At 35.3% G+C, this 17,987-nt stretch overlaps 1 protein-coding gene across 1 annotated transcript in view; it reads left to right on the forward strand.

The window, feature by feature from the left end:
• The first annotated feature begins 877 nt into the window (after positions 1-877).
• Positions 878-17,987, forward strand: part of Alk (Anaplastic lymphoma kinase) — a 69,261-nt gene continuing 52,151 nt past the window's right edge. Inside the window, exon 1 of the mRNA XM_067770433.1 lies at positions 878-896. The gene's annotated coding sequence lies outside the window, so the exon portion shown is untranslated. The remainder of the gene's footprint in view (positions 897-17,987) is intronic.

A 17,987-nucleotide genomic window follows, 5' to 3' on the forward strand; every position in this document is an offset into this window, starting at 1 on the left:
GCACCATTAAGTACCGGCTACCGTTTTGATTATTTTTTGATTGATGCCTTTACAAAATGTACTTTGATTCGTTGTTTTTAAGTACCAGTAAACGGGAAAAACCCACCAATAATATGTATAGCGACATGATTAGGTTGACGAGCTGAGTCGATTTAGTCACGTCCATAATCAATGTAGGAGTCAATTGCTCAGATATGGTCTTCCTCAAATATCCTATATTTTCACAGCTTAAGAAAGAAAATTTTATAGGATACACCATAAATCAAATTTTCATCATTCATCATCGATGATGCTCTCCCTGCAAACTCGTCAAGTAGAATTTTTCTTGGCATATGATACGGTCTAATGCAGACACGTTTTGTATGTGCGTGGGTGTGTTTTTATAAATAATGTTTTATAATAATAGTAATTTTATAAGTGGAAAAGACAGCGTCAAGACAAAAAAGTTGTTTTTGTGTTTAAAGATCTATCTTTCTCACTTCCTTTGCATTTTTTCTTCGGATGTTTTTTTTTTTTTTTGTTTTCTTTCTTTTTTGCGTGTTTGGATATCAACAGAAACGAAGAAAAGTAGCAAACTCGAGAAACAAGTGCAAGTATTTTTTTTTTTTCTTTTCTTTTCTGATGTCGCAAATTTTATCTCTCTCTCGTCAACGAGATTTTCTTTACTTTTCCTAATTTTTTTTGTATTTTTTTTTGTTTTTCCTTTTAACATTCGCGAGAACTATGCAGACAGTAGTCGATCAAGGGGCTGCCAGCGCCGTAGCATCCTCAGGCGGTCTTAGCACATTCACCGCTATCAGTTTGAGATTAGCATTCATATGGATGAGGCGCACGTTTATGCATTTTACTGATGAATGAATATCTTTCACGTAGACGGATAAAATAAATGGATATATGTAATATGTGATTCGTGCATATTTTCGTCTTAATACTTTTCTTTATTCGTTCTGAATCAGTTTTATGAATTCTTTTATGATATACGCAAATAGCCCACTTAAATGACTTTTTCTTTCCATATTAAATAATACAATTGGGTCCATTGTTGTTGCTTATAATATATAGTGCTGTAAGGCGAGTTTTTCATTACAGCAAATGTGAAAGTGTTGGTGCGTAAATTGAAATTAAATTAACTCCCCGGTTGTGATTTTTGACCGAACTTCAAGAAGTTGTGCCGTGAAAGCTGTCACACAAGCGAAGTAGGCTCAAAGAAGCAAAAGTTCAAACGCGTGTGGTACATAAACAAATATACATACATACATACATATGTACGTATGAATGTACGTGCATGAGTAATTTTGTGTGTCCATTTATGTTATCGGGAATAACTTTAATAATTTCATACATACTAACAAAAATATATGCACCATAAATCGCGTATATCTATATATAAAGATGGGCAGCAGCTGTTGGTGAATGAATGCCTTATCACACACACACACTAACACACTTAATTTTGCGCCAAGTAAAAGGGTAAGCGTTGAAGTGCATTAAATTCACTTAATTTTATTAGTATTTAAGTAGTGAGAATTTCACATAAAAACAGAAACAAAAAGTCACAAAAAAAAATCGTAAATTTTTGCAATGCTCAAATGAATCGTTAAGGCGTGCGCGTGTGTGTGTGCGTGTGAGGATTTAGTGTATGAGATTGTGTGGCCGGGCACGTGTTGAAAATTGTTTTTGGTGTATTTGTCTGGAATTTTCACTTCAAATTTGTAGCAATTTTTTTAGAAGCAACACAAGTTTATAAATAAATTGGTTTATGTAGGAAAATATTATATTCAAACTTATTGCGAGTTTCAGAGGAAGACTGACGCTTAGTTGGAAAGAAGAAAAGGATAGTAATAATCTGTTGAGAGATCAGGTGCATAATAAGAAGGCTTTAATACCCAAAAAATTGAAACTCCCCCCCCCCCCCCCCGGTTGAATGGCGGCCACCATCTGATTATGATTATAATATAATGACAATTTCAGAGCTCAAAAAGGCTTGGTTTCCTCGAAAACGGTGCCGCTATTTAGCGGCCGTTATATAGCAGTAGAATATGTTGTCAAAATTGTTGCAGTGTAAAAGTGGAAACTAATAAGACGGTGAAGTTCACCGTAACGTAATATAGCGGCAGGGCATAAAATATTACGGCCGTCATGATGGTAGAAACTCGTTCATCACCGTTTTTTGCCACCGGTATTGTCAAAGCGGTGAACATTTTGTCAAATATTTATAAAATAAACAACATTTTTGAATTATAATTTTTTTGGACATGTTTTATTTTAATATGTGCAGTTAAAAAATAAGAGGAAAACCTAAAAAAAAAAAGGAAACATGTAAAATAAAATTTTGTGAATCGTCTGCCGTAAGTGTTCGTAGTTTCCAACTAAGCGGTGCCGCTGAAAACGGTGAGTATACCGGGCGTTCTTTAGCGGTCGTAATAAAACGGCATTGCTTTCCGAGGAAACCAAGCCTTAACTCTTTGTTGAGCTGTACAAACATGGAAATAACGAGTTGCTAAAAAAATTTGCGCTCGGACAAGTACATGCCTATAGATTGAACCTTAATTGAGTTCTACGCAACACATAAAATAGAAGATTTCTCGATCTGCGGCATCACTTCGCTGTCTATCTGCAGCGCGAAAAGCAGATGTTTAGTGCTGTTATCCCAAATTTAAATTATTTGCGAAACTCAAAAGGCGAAGTGAAGTACTCTGTCATTAGGTTTCGTGTCGTTCATTCGAATCAATGCTAGTGAAGATAATCCGGGCAATGATCCGAAAACAAATAAATATTATTTATTAAAGATCAAGCATTTGGCTCTTACTGTTCAAGGGGTAAACTTGTGGGTATCCCATTTCCTTTAAGAAAAACAAAACATTGAGTCGTGTGTGGTTTTCCCACACTTATTTGTGCTTTACTCTCCCGCGGTGTTACCCTCTAACACTCCTCACACCGTCTTCAAATATCGAAAAAGTTGATTTTTTTATATGTTCAAAGTTGAATCTATTTGAAAGCACGTTTTACCAAAGATCACATCCGCTGGGAACAATTTCTGAATAATGCAGTAATTAGCGAAATGAAACTTGCATCCATTTCACTTCGCTTAAGACCGGATTATTTTTTCTTTATAATATATAAATCAGAATTTCTCATAATACGCATTTTCTCTGTCAATCGCCAATGTAGGCATGAATGAAGTTTACCCATCGAAGTAAGAAGACCCCTTACTCAATTAAACAAATTAATCTCAGAGCTCCAACTCATTGGAATATTATTTAAAAATCTAGATCCCTAAATTCCAAAAAAATTTCTATATATCTCGATTCGTGCACCACGTTTGCCACTCATCACCGATACTTCTACGAAATTTCCAATAAAAACAAATTTTTTTAATGCTTCCCTCTTTCCATGTGCTAATTAGTCCATTCTCAATTAAATCTCATCACCATTTCCATTATAGAAAAAATTACTATTAAACATTCATTTATAAAATTAGTGCACTTGAAAATGGCATATAAATTTGTAGCTGTACATTACGGTTGATTTGTTTCTATTTATATTTTTCAGATGCTGAAATAAGAAAACTTTTCATATATCCAAGTATGTGGAAATGAGTGCACGCTCTGATTTGTATATATACACTAGGGCGGTCCTCATAAGCAAAATAAAATATTTTTTTAAGTTTACCCTTTCCGACTGTATTACTGTATTACGCGGTCAAAAACATCACACATAAATTTTGGTTCCAATAGGAGGCACTTAAGGAGTGCAGCAATGGAGTCAAAGTTAAAACGTCTCCAAGAAGACTGAAAAAATTTTAATTGATTTATTTTCTTTTCAATAACTCAAAGCGCTAAAACTATAGTTAGCGATATCTTACTTACTTGCTTACTTACTGACGATATCACATTGTATAAATTTTGGGACCCAAGTTCAGATCACCCTATGAAGCTTCTAAAATCTGAACTTTAATCACTGTGCTACGCTCCTAATCTTAAAATTTATATATGATTTCGCCAATTACAGTATTTTCAATTTTGAGTATTAAAAATCATAAACTTCAATTTTAAATTTTGAGTCCTTATAGAGGAAATTTAACTTAACTCCTGTGCGACACACAGTGGGCTGGATTTGGCGTTCAATGGACTTAGGGAAATGAAAAAATATTAGTTAATAACACAAAAACTTTGATGGGAATCGATTTTAAGTGTCATTACATGACTTTTTTATATATGAGTATTTTTTCATAAAGTCTTAAACAAAAAAGTTATAGCAAATAAACAAATTTTATGTTTGGGAAAAATCACATTTTTACCGTTAACTCATTTTCCTCACATTTCCTCAAAACTTCATTAATTTATCTATGTAGTTGGGATTACATACTATGCAATGTACTCGGGTTCATGGTGCGGAAAGGTTCGCTTTGTTTTTGTTTTTTTTTTTTTTTTTTTGTTTGTTGTTTTTTTATTTCAGTATTGCGAATCACTTTTTAATTCTGGGTAAAATTTAAAAACAAAAATATTTTATAATACATATTATGCATTTAATTTTTTTATATTGAATTTGTATTTAACAATCCAAAAAGGTTCAAATCAAAAATTTAGCTATTCCAGCTTGTCCGTTAGTAGTAGATATTTCACTTCTTCGGATATTTCCTCATGTTTACTAGGTAATTTCGATCTCCTCGATGAAATAAATGGGTCAGAAGTAACTAACAAATTATTTAAAATGTCCTCATTTGTGGCTTTGCGGCAAATTTTTCTTGCATGGTCTCAACGATATGCTCTAAAATCATTATTTCTGGATTCAGCGGCTTCTTCGGACAACTTTCCCCTAGGAATGGAACCAAAATGCTCTATTATTGAAGCTACGTGTACTAAAATTTTATGTACATTCATATAGTTCGACGTAAACTCGAATGATTTCTCTGGCGTACATGTTGAACTTTTGTACATTTATTGGACACCCACATGGAAGTGCCCCTAATATTATAGAAAATCTTTGAATGAGATTTTCACTAACACCAGTTATAGAGGCGGTAATTTTAATGTCAACGAAAAATCGTCTAGCGATATTTCCATCATTCGTTGTACCGTGCCCTTGCTTTACCACGTCTACCAATAAACCAGTCTGGATAGTAAAAATTATTTTAGTGAAGCCAAAATTGCTGGAAATTGGAAAAAATACCTAGATGTACACATATGCTCGTTAGGGTATGTCGATATGAAACCCGGTTACTAAAAGTGTCACAACTTTTTGAAATTAGGTTTTACGGAAAAATGTTATATAACAATAAATTATGAAAAAAGATCACAAAATACGAAAATGTACATTTAAAGTCCTAAGTCTCAAATTTTCAATTTCGTTCCAATGTGCGACGCCCTTCGTTTACGATCGGGGTCAAAATTTATATGTACCATTTTTGGCCGATGTAGAATTAATTGGATTCAGAATACCACCCTAATATATACACAGAAATAAGATAATTGTTTTTAATTATTGTTTTTCAAAACATTTTATGTTAATTTAACAAAAATATTAATATCAACAACAATGTGGTTATTGGAAAGCCATAATCAAATTAATATGAAATTGCTATAAATATTTTTTTTAATGTCATTTATAGTATAAATGTAGAAATATTTACGTTAATATATTTAAAAGTAGTCAGGGACATTCGGGATGTCGCAGAATCTACCGAATAGCCGGCGAGTCAGCATATTTGAATACGTACATACCTATGTCCATATATTAGGTATACTCCCAAGCTATGTACCCAGTAGAGAGATTACAAATCAGAGTAAGGTGGTATTAGCCTCATTTTATTAGGCCACTCGAGGGCAGTGCGCTGTTTTGTTTTCACTAAAGTAGGAATGTTGCAGGAAATGAATTTCAGTTAGAATAAATTTTTAAACTTCAATCGCTAAATGGATTAAGCACGTCACCCTCATTATTACTTTTGCTTAAGTTATTGATAGAAGCTTCGAGAAGCTTCATGACGGAATCATTCCGTTACAATGAACTCTTATGGCACTGAAAACAAAATTGTTATTCAATCAGGTGTAAGATTTGCTACAATTACGAAAATTGTAAGGAATGTATTATTGAAAGCTTAAGAGATGGGGCTGAAAATAAATTCAAGAGTGACGCGCTGATTCGCGTGTCTTTCGGAATATCCCAGATTTTCCATTCTCTTCCCTCCTTTAACTTTGATACCTCACTGGTATGACATCACTTTACTTTCACCCTACGCTCAGAAAAAACACTTACCTATAATAAGAAAAAACATTTCCTAAACAAATTTTCTTTAAATTTATTTAAATACAATGAGTAGGAATTTCTTATTTTTGTATAAAACTTTTCATTAATTTGAGGAAAATTTTTTCTAATTTGTCTGGATTAAGGCAAGCATATCTGTAGCGCAAAATCAATCAAATCAAAAATTTTTCTTGAGTGAAGAGCAAGTCAAAAAATCATTTGTTTCAATGCGGTACAAATATTTATCATTCTTTAAAACCAAACTTCCTGAAGGGTAACAACATGCACATACGCATATGTATGTATGTATGTATGTTTGTACATGGGCTTGCAAAATTTTCTACACATATAATATTGCGGACATAAAATCATGAGCGTATTCATTTATTTTTAGACGTCAACAAAGACGAAGAGCGAAAAAAAACATTGACGGGTTGACATACCGACAAAGAAACTAGTGAAAGAAGACCGAAATATTTATGAGTATGCAAGAATAATATTTCGTTTGTTTTTGAGAGCCTACATAAACTTTTATTTATTAACTTTATTTTATTATATTTTTATTTTTTTTTAATATTTCATTTCATATTATTATTTGTTTAGTTTTTTTTTTTCGTTTTGTTTTATTCTATCATTTTTAAATTTTTTTAATTGTATTGAACTTGTTTGTTTTGTTTTACTTTATTTTATTTTTTAAAATTTTATTTTTATTCATTTTATATTACTTTATTTTTTTAATTTATTTTATTTAATTTCATTAGTTTTAATTTTATTTTTTTTTTTTATTAGTTTTATTTTCTTTTTTCAATTTTTTTTTTTTTTATTTTACTTCATTTTAATTTATTTTATCTTATTATTTCGCATTTAAACAAAAACACTCCAAAAAGCATGTTTAAATACGTTCAGTAGCATTGCATATTTTCAAGCATGCAACAGGGTTATAGACAATTCCCGCTGTGACGCGCTCATTGCATTTCCGCACGGGAAAATCCGCAATAATTGTGGTTTTTGTTACTTGAGTTAAATTAGAAAATATCAAATCTGCACCTTTTAGGAGTAAACTCTAAGCAGAGGGATCATTCTTAATGGCATTAGTTAAGTTACTGATGAAAGTGACGCATAGTTTGTTGTATTTGAAAGAACAAGCGAGAGAGGAGGCAAACCAGTTAAAAACGCTCAAAAAATTGCTTCGTCAGTTAATTTTATATCCACCACTGTACAACAACTTCAAGCGTCGTATGTTTGCAGCCGCGTAGCAGAAATGAAAAAGGAATTCTAATATGAACACTCGCTAGTCCCTTGAAATACAGGGTAACAAAACTAACGCCTTCAGATATTAAACTGATTTTCTTGTCAGCGAATTACACAGTTTGAACGTGTGGAACCTTTGAGGTTGTTTGGGCTTGCTCATCGGTTATTCAAAGAATGTTTGGGGATAGAAAAGAGTTACAGTTAAAACCCACTAGCAGATAAGGTTAACTGTCAACGTTGCAGTAAGTGTAAGAGCAAATATAGTCGAAACAGGAACAGTAACTGTAGCAGTAATTGTTGCAGTAATCCAAACTGTATCAATAACTGCACCTATAGGCATAACTGCAAGGTTAACATAATCACAATTGTTAAACTAATCGTTATTGTAATCGTATCTGTAATTGTAATCATAACAGTAACCGTAACTGTACCGGACCTTTATCTGTCATCCTTACTTTGATCGCAAACTTTGCCATCGTAATCGTTAACGTTAACGCACACCGGTGGCATGAAAAAGTTGCAAGCTCGACTGCGTATCTCATTTTCAAAACCTTCATCAACAGTTACAGCGAATAAGACTCCCTTATGCACTCACTATTGTACAGCAAAAGACGATTGTGTTTGCACATTTTCCACCCTGTATTTGCAACCTCTTGCACAAATCTTAAAAATAATGTAATAATCTCAAAGGTTCAGCAAAAAAACAAGTAAGGAAGGCTAAGTTCGGGTGTAACCGAACATTACATACTCAGCTGAGAGCTTTGGAGACAAAATAAGGAAAAATCACCATTTAGCAAAATGAAGCTAGGGTAACCCCGGAATGTGTTTGTATGACATGGGTTTCAAATGGAAGGTATTACAGAGTATTTTAAAAGGGAGTGCGCCATACTTCTATAGGTGGACGCAATTTCAGGATATCGCCATAAAGGTGGGGGGACTCTTGAATGTGTGTTGTATAACATGGGTATCAAATTAAAGGTATTAATGAGAGTTTTAAAAGAGAGTAGCCCTTAGTTGTATATGTGAAGGCGTTTTCGAGATATCGACCAAAATGTAGACCAGGGTGGCCCAGAACATCACCTGTCGGGCACCGCTAATTTATTTATAAATGTAATACCACGAACAGTATTCCAAGGGCTTTTGATTTCGCCCGCAGAACTTTTTTCATTTTCTTCTACTTTTAATATTGTAGGTGTCACACCCATTTTACAAAGTTTTTCTAAAGTTATATTTTGCGTCAATAAACCAATCCAATCACCATGTTTCATCCCTTTTTCATATTTGATATAGAATTATGGAATTTTTTGTTTTTCATTTTTCGTAATTGTCGATATCGAAAAAGTGGGCGTGGTTATAGTCCGATCTCGGCCATTTTTTATACCAAGATAAAGTGAGTTCAGATAAGTACGTGAACTAAGTTTAGTAAAGATGTATGATAAAAGGCTGAGCCACGCCCATTTTGAAATTTTATTTTATTTTTGTATTGTGTTGCACCATATCATTATTGGAGTTGAATGTTGGCATAATTTACTTATATACTGTAAAGATTTTAAATTTTTTGTTAAGTGGGCGTATTCGGCATCCGATTTCGCTAATTTTTGTTTAGCGAACATATAGTAATAGTAGTAGCGTGCCTGCCATATTTCATCATGATATCTTCAACGACTGCGAAATTACAGCTTGCAAAACTTTTAAATTACCTTCCTCCATTGTCCAACATTTTACCAATTTTCTATTCTGCTTCATAAGGTCAACCCACCTACCAAGTTTTGTCGCTTTATCCGTCTTTTGTAATGAATTATCGCATTTTTTCGGTTTTTCGAAATTTTCGATATCGAAAAAGTGGGCGTGGTTATAGCCCGATATCGTTCATTTTAAATAGCGATCTGAGATGAGTCCCAGGAACCTACATACCAAATTTCATCAAGATACCTCAAAATTTACTCACGTTATCGTGTTAACGGACAGGCGGACGTACGGACATGGCTAAATGAATTTCTTTTTTAACCCAGATCATTTTGATATATAGAAGTCTATATCTATCTCGGTTAGTTTATGCCGTTACGGATTACCATTATGCGAACAAAGTTAATATACTCTGTGAGCTCTGCTCAGCTGAGTATAAAAATAAAAAATTGAATGTCAAATCCACGTCATTGGCAACGGCGCTTGCGATGCTACTGACACCCGAATGCGCTCGACACGGTGCAACCGGTAAACGGTGGCACACAATTCCCAACAGCATCCTACGCTTTGACTATGCATTGACTTGCCTTAGGGTGGCAGTTTTCGCTGCTGCTTTTGAAAAAGTTTGCCAGGCATTTCGCGTGAATTGTAAAGCCAACAGCACGAGTAGGCAATAAAAATTGCATAAATACCAACCACAAGCAAAAAAAACATCACAAGTGATTTTAATTTATTTTTTTTTTTTGCAAAGTGAAGTCGAATGAGAAGCATGAAAGCAATAAAATAAACTTGTATGCAGGATATGAGTGTATAAGTTATGCTTTACCTGTATATTAGCACGTCAGGAAGATGTGTAAGTGAGTATCCCGTGTGTACGGGGAGATTGTACGCGTAGTGGCTTGTGACCTATGACACTGTACTTTCTTTTGCAAAGGATTGAATAGGTACAGATTTGTAGTAAAAATAGTGAAGTAAGAATGTAGCAAAAAAAAAAAAGAAAAAAGGAAAAAAAGGGTTTGTGTGAGTGTGAGTGCGGCTCAGTATAAGAGGGGGAAAAAGTGAATGGTGTTGTTGCAACAAAATAAAAAAGTGCTTTTAAACAAAAATATTCAAACCAGCACAGACTCTTGTGCAGCAAAATCAAGTATTCAAGAGAAAATAAACATTAAAGTAAAATGGGAGTAATATACGTTGAAGAGCGGCAAAAGGGGTGAACGAGGTAGAAGAAGAACTGAAATCTATGCTCCGCTAGAAAAAAAATATGGATTGTAAATTTTAAAAGACTTAAATAGTCATACAAGGAATAGTACTAAGCGCGATTTACCTACGAGTTTCTATTCCAATTTGCGTCGTGCTCCTTTTAAAATTTCTCCACAAATGGGTAGGACGAGACCTACATGTTGTATGCAGACTCCGACTTCTAATTGAAAAAACATTTTTCTAAGTTTTTTATGTTCATTTGTCCGGGACTTGCACCCAAGACCTTTGGTATAGTAAAAGGAGCACGCTACCACCATACCACGGCGGCCGTGTCATAAGAGGTACCTATATACAGGGTAAGTACCGGGGAAAAAAGGCAGGCCTATCAGAACAAAAAATTTCTATAAGAGAGCGTCTATAAAAACAGAACAAAACTGTCAAAATTACTTAAGTGTGTTATGGTTATTTGTAAGACTCGCAGTGTCATTGAGCTCTTTGTTTGTTTCCAGTATCTCCGCCACTGTGCCTATGTCCTGTCATCTTGCGCTGCTTTCGGGTTCTCGAGGTCCCTTTCTACCTCTCCTGCTTTAAGAGTGTTGGAGTTGTTGCTCCGTGTGGAACAAATCCTTCTCTTGGAATATGATGAGCTAAAAACTTCGTGTGTTGAGATATACGAAGTAGCTTCCCATCCCGTGTTGCTGTATACGGGGTTTGACGCTGCAACATGTCTACCATGTCCTACAGCTTTATCCTGGGCATCAGTGCTCTATTTAACACCTTCAATCTTTCACCTTCTCGCTTTTCAAGATCTCTATCTACTATTTTCAGCCATTCTAGGGTCGCGTTAATAGTGTAGGGTATCCGCTTAACCCCACTGTACCATCCCGCTCTTTCGAATGCTGGTAGCTGTTTATTTGAATAACGATGCATCATTGCCGATCTCAGAGACTGCACACTGTACTCGCCTTGCTGTGGTAAAGCCATCTTTACTTCCGGAAGCCGGTATCGGGAAGGCTTCATTCAAATACAGCCGAATATACCCCTGGCTGAAATTTATCCAATGAGTACGGTCCGCATGTTATTCTGGATTAGAGGGTTGCTCATGGAGTTCCGCAAAGTCCTTATATCAACGATAATTTGCTTGCTATAAAAAGAGTTAAAAGAGGACTTGAACTTCAATGTGGTCATATTTAATCGTTTTCGATATGGACAGGCATGTACCTCAATGGTGCTTGTTGCCGGAACGTACCGGATTTATATCCGTCAAAGGACCATCACCACTCCTCAAAAAGACAAACGTTAACACTCCCCCTCTCTATCGCTAGCAAACCCTACATGAAGGTGCTGTACGGTTTTCAGTAATAATATTTTTTATTGAAATAATTTCTAGGCCTTCATACATTCTTTATTATTCCCATTTCAATGTAAACAAAGATATGCATATAAATACGTGAGTAGGAGTGCTAAATACACAATAAATATTTGCTCTTGTAAAATCACACCAAAAACCTTGTAGGCAGTTACCCTCCTGTTCTTATTATATTTTCTTAATGCGTGTATGTTTGTGTGTACGTATAATTCGCTATCGCCAATGGGCTACCAGCAACCGGTCTCATTTGCAAAAAAAAAAAAATTTGCTATCCTGCGGATGTGACAAGGCAATTGGTGATGTTGTGGGCATTGCCATTGAGCTTACAAGAACAGAAGTACAATGCCGGTTTGTGTGTGTGTGGGCTCAAGCTCTTACCCAGTTGGAAAGAACTGACTAAAACATAAGTTCGATATAATAATTAAGTGGGTGATACTCCATAATGACAACAAAAAAATGTGTTAAATAACACAAATCGCGAAAGCCAACTTTCAGATCGAATCTTAATAAAATATTAATATTTGGATTTAGAAATAGCACAATTTTGTATTCCATGTTTTCGTTTAAAGCGTGGAAAAGTATTTCAGACATTAGTTCCCATATATATGGGGTATTCCATCCCATTTCGACCAATTTTGAACCCGGCCCCTTTAGAATTGGCTGAAAGTTTTACTTCTTTTTCTAGCTTACGAAAGACGTTTTTCAGAAGTTTTTCAAATTTTTTCATCCAACTCAAAAAAAGTTATGAATTTAAAAAAAAACACCGTTTTTGTTTTCAAAATGCTAAACTTTTTCAAAAATTGACCGTTTGGGATCTTTTTTTTTAAAAAACTTTGCTTTTAAATGTACTTTTCGGAAAAAATTCAAAAAAAATTTTTAAAGTTTTTTTTTGCAATTTTTCAGTTTTTCGAGATTTTTCGAATTTTGCCCTTTTTTTCTCATAAAAAACTTCAATCAATCCTGCAATCATCCCCACTAATCCCGGAGTGGGCCGAGAATTTTTTTTTTTATTTAATTGAAAAAAAAAACTAAAATGTTTGTGTATTTTTTCCGAAAAGTACATTTAAAAGCAAAGTTTTTAAAAATAAAAAAGATCCCAAACGGTCAATTTTTGAAAAAGTTATAGCATTTTGAAAACAAAAACGGTGTTTTTTTTTTTAAATTCATAACTTTTTTTGAGTTGGATGAAAAAATTTGAAAAACTTCTGAAAAACGTCTTTCGTAAGCTAGAAAAAGAAGAAACACTTTCAGCCAATTCTAAAGGGGTCGGGTTCAAAATTGGTCGAAATGGGATGGAATACCACATATATATATATATATATATATCTGTATATATAAAAATGAATGTCCGTTTGTGTGAGGCTTGTAGAATCAAAAACTATCCGTTCGATTTTGTTCAAACATTCACACAAGTTGCGTATATCTCACGCGGTGATTTGCACATAGGTTTGGTTGCGATCGACGCACAGGATCTCGATATATATGACAAAACGTGGACCCGGGTACCTCTAAAATGTGTTTATATAATATAGATATCAAATGAAAGCTGTTGCTGAGAGCTTTAAAGTAATTTTCATTGTGATATTCGATTAAGTCACATCAACCTGTTAAAACTGATAAATAGGCATGCAAAGCCGAAATAAAGACGTGAATTAATAATACACACATACCTATTTACATACGTCCTATTCGATTTGCCTGAAAGTTGGTTTATAAATTTGCCTATATTAGTATTTACGATGCTTTTTTTCCGGGAAGTAGACCAGATACGGACCGGGATTGGGATTAGGACTAAGACTGGGACTGAGACTGAGATTCGGAGTGGGACTGGGACTGAGACTCGGAATGGAACTGGAACAAAATACATATCACCATCTGGGACTGGCAATAAGAGATGAAGAAGAATGAGAAAAACTTGAGAGAAAAAAAAAGAGAGAAGGAGACTGAGAAAGAGATAGAATGAGACGAAGATGGATATAAATGAAGCGAAAAAGACGGAGGGAGGAGTGAATACAAAGATTAGGAAAAAGTGTAGAGGGGAGGGCAGAGTTAGACGGAAAATGCTTATTAAAATGTATGTAGATAGACCAAGTTTAGGGCAGAACAACGTCTGCCGGGTCTGCTATATATATTGTCACGGATATTAGCATCACTAAGTTATCCCATCACTAAGGCGATGCTAAGGCCATGCCAAGCAGTATTTACGTTAATAATCAAATCAAGTATACACATATATAAGGCAGCCCAGAGAGATGTCACACACAGATGCATTTACTTATACGCCTATGTGCGCGCGAGAGACTGGCAAACCACGAACCAAAATGAAAGTGGTCCATTTGGAAAGGCTGGCAACGTTTAGATCGAGCGATTTGTCTGATCGGGACGATCAGACTTAGGTGGAGGGCAGTGTCACGGATATTAGCATCACTAAGTTATCCCATCACTAAGGCGATGCTAAGGCCATGCCAAGCAGTATTTACGTTAATAATCAAATCAAGTATACACATATATAAGGCAGCCCAGAGAGATGTCACACACAGATGCATTTACTTATACGTCTATGTGCGCGCGAGAGACTGTAAACTACAAACATTCACATCAATAATTCAATCTTTATGCATCTACATAAACGAATAAATAATTGCGTCTACACATATGTACCATGTACGAATACGAGCAGCGGAGAGTCAATGCGCAAACACATGCATATATCTGAGAAGTTTGAGAGCTACTGGACTAGTAGATTCTGGAAGCGCCTAAAAGATGTATAAAATTGTGCAATTTTAGTTATAGCTGAGAAGTTTGAGAGCTCATGGACAATGCTAGTACATTCTGGAAAAATGCGAACGAGGAAACCAAAGGGTATAAAAGGCAACAGGTGAAGAGGCGCTGTAATTCAGTTTGAGTTGAGCTATCAATCAGTTTGATTAAGCACGCGATCTGGTGGCCAATAGTAGAGTTTCATTTGAGTTATCAATCAGTTTGGTTATTAAGCCAGCTAGTAGCAAAGTATAAGTGTTATTGTGAAGTACTTTAATAAAGGCCATTTTTCCATTATTCAATATTGGAGTTATTTATTCAACTGTTTAGTGATTCGAACTTAGCAGAGGATTGCAAATAAGAGGATTTGTAAGCAAATTCGTTACAATATAAATTCACTGACTTTATTACGCTTTTAAAAGAGAATTAATGTCTGTTAATGTTAGTTCAAGATCGAGGTCTTAGCAACTCTCTCAGAATAATATCGTAATTAACTTCGTGATCATAGAAGTACGTATTCAGGATTATCTTTGGGCAAATTTGGGGTTGATAACAGGAAAGGACCGGCTCTGTTTTCGTCCATTTCAGCATACTTTCGGATGGTTTTTGAGGTAGTTTTGAAGCTTTCTCATGCCTGAAATAGTTTCAAGAATATTTTGGAATCATTTTCGTATTCATTCCGTAAACAATATGGCTACGTTTCGAAACTATCTCCAGGTTATTTCGGCGCTGGGATAACTTCGTGATAGTCTTCATTTATTTCTAAAAATATCTTGAGATTGTTGTCGGGATTATTTCAAGAATATTTTGGGACAGTGTAAGGATTGCCCACGGGAACCTTTCGGTACTATTTCGGCACAACTTCCGGACTTTTTTCGGAATAGTTACGTGATTATTTCGTCTTCTGAATTTCATTTCTGGATTATTTTTTTACATTATTTTTAGATATAAGAAAACCCTATCGCATGTTGGATTAGTTTCGTCATCATAATTAAAAAAAATTGGTTAGGCCTCTATGCACTGCGGCCTTTATTAAGATTTATTGGCCCTCATACTTTATCTGGAGGCTTTTAATTTATTTAAGGATCTCTTCAGGCTTTTACTCCCTGTCACGCAGGCATCACGAGCCACGGCACTTAGGTGAGAATGTGAACCGATATTTCATCCTCCAGCTCACAAAAGCGACAGACTAATGTGATATGGAAGGCAACAGTGTCCCATATAGTACCCAGTGAGAATTCGTAGGTCCTCTCTGCTTAGATTAATGAGTTTGGTTGTTTTTCTCTTTGCTGGGAGTGTAAACAATTTGGCATGTTTTTTTTAGTTGCGGTTGCGGGAGTTTTCCTCTTGGGTTAGTATGCAAATTTATGCGGGAATAAAAGCGTGGCTTCATTACACTGAAAATGCATATTTCTGGATTTTTAAGTCTATATCAAAAATAGATAAAGAAACAACTAGTAAAAGTTTTGTTTATTTAAATTTAATTTAATTGAAATGTAATTCATTTATTTATGTTTCCAGAATTAAAGTTGCCTTCGATTTCGTTTCTATCCTGAACAGGGTAATCAAAGACATGCTTAATAGAACGTGGGCAAGCTGGTCTGCCCTTAGATCATAGGTTGCTGTCACATAGACAAAATAATAACCCCATTTAAGTACAAGGACGTATGTCTTAGAATAACTGCGTCGTCTTGGCAAATACTAGAAGTCTTCTAGGGCCTAGCTTGATAACTGCTTCGAGATCTGACAACTGCGCAGCCCTTAGCTGAAAACTTGACCTCGAGATCGCAGGACACGAACTCCTTCAGCTCGCACTTTCAACATCTTACCTTACTAACGACGCCTAACTTATAAACACGTGAATCTAGAAAGCGGTATCCAGTTAGTATGCAAATCGTTAGCCTGTAGTGTTCTCTTCGTAGAGATATGAGCAACTTTGTGAGTCTAGCGTCGTAGGATTTGTCCCATATCTTAGAAATTTTGCAACCCCACGCTTCTGTCCTCGCTCTGCCTCCTTGATGGATCATATGCAGCTCCTGTCTCGTTTTAATATCTCCCAAACTTATTAAGACATCTTTCCTGGATTCATTGAGTGCTGCACCTTCTTTTGCCAATTCAATAGCATTTTCGTTACCTTCGGGACCCCATTTAATAGGATTCATAGCGGAGCCTGAACAGATTTTAGACAGCTTTTAGACTTGGCGTGGCACAAGACATGGTTTAGAACACCCGGTCAAATAATATACCTGCGATTTTTCGGAAGTATCAGTCTGACTTAGTGGAAGCAAAAAATGCACGAATCTTTATTGCAATGCGCTGAATAGATGAGAGGTTTATAAACGCATATAAGCATCCAGATAGAAAACATTGTCTTGAATACGAGGAGATTTATAAAATATTTCTGAGAACTACTTAAAGGTAAAACCGCAAAATTCGGCAGAGTTTTAACTTTCCCGCACTGGAGTTGAACCCAAGACCTTCGGTGTAGTAGGTGGAGCAGGTACCCCCCGACCACAGCCTGAAATCTCCTCGGCTTTGTTAAAAATGATGGTTGCCTAATTCGCGAATTCCGAATTCAAATCAGTTTTTAAATCATTTTCGAAATTGTGCTAACAGCACTGCAAATGCGTTTTGTACCTGAATCGTGGCCGGTCGGTGCTGTGCTTAACATGAAAATGTGCGTATGTATGTGTATGTGAGTGTGATAATTTCCTTTACTCTGTTGCTTATTACTGGAGTTCAGATCCTGCAACTCAATCCACAACAAACCACAGAAAAGTAATTCGAAGCAAAATGCCGAACGAATCAACCAACAAAGGGAAGCAATCAAAGAAAATAATACGATTGATGACAGAAACGAAGCGTTGACAGCGCAGCTTTTCTTATTAATGCAGCTTTTGGATGCAAACGCCGACGCCAAGCGTTCACGCTACAGCAAACGGCAGTTTAGTCAAAAATATAAAAAAAACAAGTAAGGAAGGCTAAGTTCGGGTGTAACCGAACATTACCCACTCAGCTTATTGCTTTGGAGACAAAATAAGGGAAAATAACCATTTAGCAAAATGAACCTAGGGTAACCCTGAAATATGTTTGTATTACATGGGTTTCAAATGAAAGGTATTAATGATTATTTAAAACGTAGTGGGCCTTAATTCTATAGGTGGACGCCTTTTCGAGATATCGCCATAAGAGTGGACCAGGCGTGACTCAAGAATGTGTTTGTACGATATGGGTATCACATTAAAGGTATTAATGAAGGTTTTTCATCATAGAATCTATGCCCCTACCAAATTTCACAAGGATTGGTAAAATCTTGTTCGACTTATGGCATTAAAAGTATTCTAGACAAATTAAATGAAAAAGGGCAGAACCACGCCCATTTTGAAATGTTCTTTTATTTTTGTATTTTGTTGCACCATGTCATTACTGTAGTTGAATGTTGACATAATTTACTTATATACTGTAAAGATATTAAAAT

This window comes from Eurosta solidaginis, chromosome 3 (genome assembly GCF_040869045.1).
Source record: "Eurosta solidaginis isolate ZX-2024a chromosome 3, ASM4086904v1, whole genome shotgun sequence".
Lineage (NCBI taxonomy): Eukaryota > Metazoa > Arthropoda > Insecta > Diptera > Tephritidae > Eurosta > Eurosta solidaginis.